Source organism: Corvus brachyrhynchos, unplaced genomic scaffold (genome assembly GCF_000691975.1).
Source record: "Corvus brachyrhynchos isolate BGI_N302 unplaced genomic scaffold, ASM69197v1 scaffold62, whole genome shotgun sequence".
NCBI lineage: Eukaryota > Metazoa > Chordata > Aves > Passeriformes > Corvidae > Corvus > Corvus brachyrhynchos.
Genome location: NW_008236629.1, coordinates 2,744,135 through 2,746,866, shown reverse-complemented (window position 1 = coordinate 2,746,866; position 2,732 = coordinate 2,744,135).

Below are 2,732 nucleotides of genomic sequence, written 5' to 3'. Positions count from 1 at the left end.
CGGGGGTGTTCGGGGAAAAGGAAGGCATTTCGCAAACCGCCCCGTCTCGCCCTTTCCCCATCCCGGCGCGAATGCGATTTTTGCATCGTTTTACGTTGTAACGTGGTTTGGGCAGCTCCTGCTGCGGGGCTGACACTGCACCTAAGGGTTGTGAGTTTTGGCTTTGTCCTCCAGAGCATCTCTTGTCTAGCCACACTACCAAATCCGCAGATACCTTTCTAAGCAGACACCATATCTAGGAATGTCATCCTCAGTATGCTATTGAGGCTTTAAACGTGACCATCACCTCTGCAGTCCCCGTGAGCATCTCTGATTACAAGTGCTGGAGCTTTCAAAGTCACATGGGACATGCAGCCCAGAGTGACAACTGAGCTCTGTCCCAAACTCCAGTGGCCCTTGATGCAGAATTGGTTGGAATAAGTCTTTTGCATGAAAATGATCAAAATTTAAAAAGAAAACCAGGTCATACAAAGAAAAGAAAACTCTTGAAGAGACTTACTCATTTAAAAAAAAAAAAATTATTTCTGCATCTGCCACTCAGAAAGGACCAGCTGCTTTATAGACAAAATCCACCCCAAAGAGCCTGTGACGTGAGACCCCAGACTCATAAACCAATGGGGAGCTCCTCCACCTTCACAGGAATCCATGGGTTTCAGGGGAGTCTGCACAAACCATTTTGCAGGAGTAGACCTGAAGCCAGTCACACAGATGGGCAATGTGACATCGGTTTGTCCATTGCCCTTCATTATATTCTTGGCCCCCCCTCCCCGTGCCCTAGCTAATCTTTATTTTCCATGTACAATGAGGGAAAATGGCTACTCCAGATGTCTCTAAGCTCCTCTCAAAAGCCATTATCTGGCAGGTCTCTCTAGAGGACTGGGCTAACTGTGGGAGTGTTGCATAGTGGATAATTGTACCTATCCTCTATTTTCATGCTCCTAACAGTGAAAGATCTGGAGTTGTCTAATACATTTTCAAGCAAATCACTGAGACAAGCAATGGCAAGGATGATGGGGAAGGGGAAGAAAGCAAGTGTTGGAAGGACCTGGGGATTTTTGAGGCGGATTAAGACTAATCAAGCTTAGATCTGCAGAGCTTTTTTTCTTCTTCTTCTTTCCTTTCCTGACAAGCCTCAAATATTCAGGCAGTGCCCTCTGAATATTTCTGCTCTCTACTTTTGTGTTCTTACTGTCTTTCTCTGACCTCTCTAAGACTTGGCTTGCAGCTGCCAAAGTTCCCCTCCATCCAGGCTGTTTCACTCCCAAACTGTCTTCAACTGCACCTTCTGAATTTGGAGGGATTAGGCAGTCAAAAGGAGGTAAAGAGAATGGTTTCTGGCTTGCAGAAGTCCCAAGTGTTTAGTGAGGTGGCAATGCCTTCTAACACAGTGATTTCTTCTGCCACTTCTCATTTCTGAGTGCAGTCCCATCAGAAGAATATAGAGGGGAACCATGTGAAGGGGAAAGGAAGAAGCTTGTGTCGTTCCTCTCCTGTGCACTCTCAGAAACCTGGGGCTGCTTGGAGGCAGACACAAGGCAAACCTGAAACAGGCTCATCCTGGAGGAGTCTGTGATTGCCAGTACAAGTCCTGCTGCTGTGCCATCCTCTCTCTAATTCCCCTGGTGGGGCCAAAGCATTTCGTACCCTCTGCCAGGAGTCCCTGGTGGTCCCAGCTGCACTCACTCCATGCTGTGGGCCAGCAACACAAGAGGAATTGCAGGGATGGAAACTTGTTCCACTGAGCTGTATACATATTAATGTCCTGTCCAAATCCATCCAAAAGGCATAAATATGTATGCTGGGATTTCTGTACTAAGGCTGGAGGGTGGAAAAAAAACCTCTGAGACTAAGTCAAATCCATATGATTCTTCAGAGTTTGCCAGTAGACAGGGCTGTCTCAGGACACGAGGTGGGCAATTACTTTAAGCGAGGGGACTGCTTGAGGCAGCAAACCAGCCTGCAGCCTGTTCACCTATTCCAGGGCACAGTGGCTGCTCTGGTCAAGGGTGGGATGCAGGAGTAGGCATCAAGGAAGAGCATTGCCCTGCAGAGGTAGGTAGCACTGTGTGCTTCTGGAATTGCTCCTTTTCCCATCAGGGAGCAGACTGTGTCAGTGTGTTTTGGCAGTGTCCATGGAGCAGCAAAAAGCAGTCTCACCTGCACTGACCAAGATCTTCCAGCTGGCTCTGCCCTAGGCTGTTGCTCAAATCAGGTAAGACGGTGAACCACATAAAATCAGATACTGAAGTAGCCACATAGATACATGCAGATATAAATAGATACCACCTATGCAGCAAACACAGAGAAAATAGCCTCCTCTTAGATGTATGTTTGAGCACTTCTGCTTTGATTATCGCACCAACAAATATCTTTGGAGGAAAACCTCTCAGCCTTTCTATCCTTTTACTAGAGAGGACATAGATTTACCTGTGCCTACGCATCCAAATAATACATATGCCAGATTTACCTTACCCTCTTCTAAAGATCCCGTGACTTAACAAGATGTAGAAATTTGTTATTCTGTTTGTAATGTCTTCAAGACACACAGCTTATTGTAGGCTGTAGTACTGGTGCCTTACCTAAGATTGGGTCTACAGCAGCTCAGGCAGGCTTTTCTTTTCTTGTTCCTGGTACAGGTCTTTTTAGTCCTATTGATATGTGACAAAAACTATGCACATGGCTGCAGCACTCTGATCCATGTTTGATACCAGGTTTGGAAGTGGTTGTGGCTA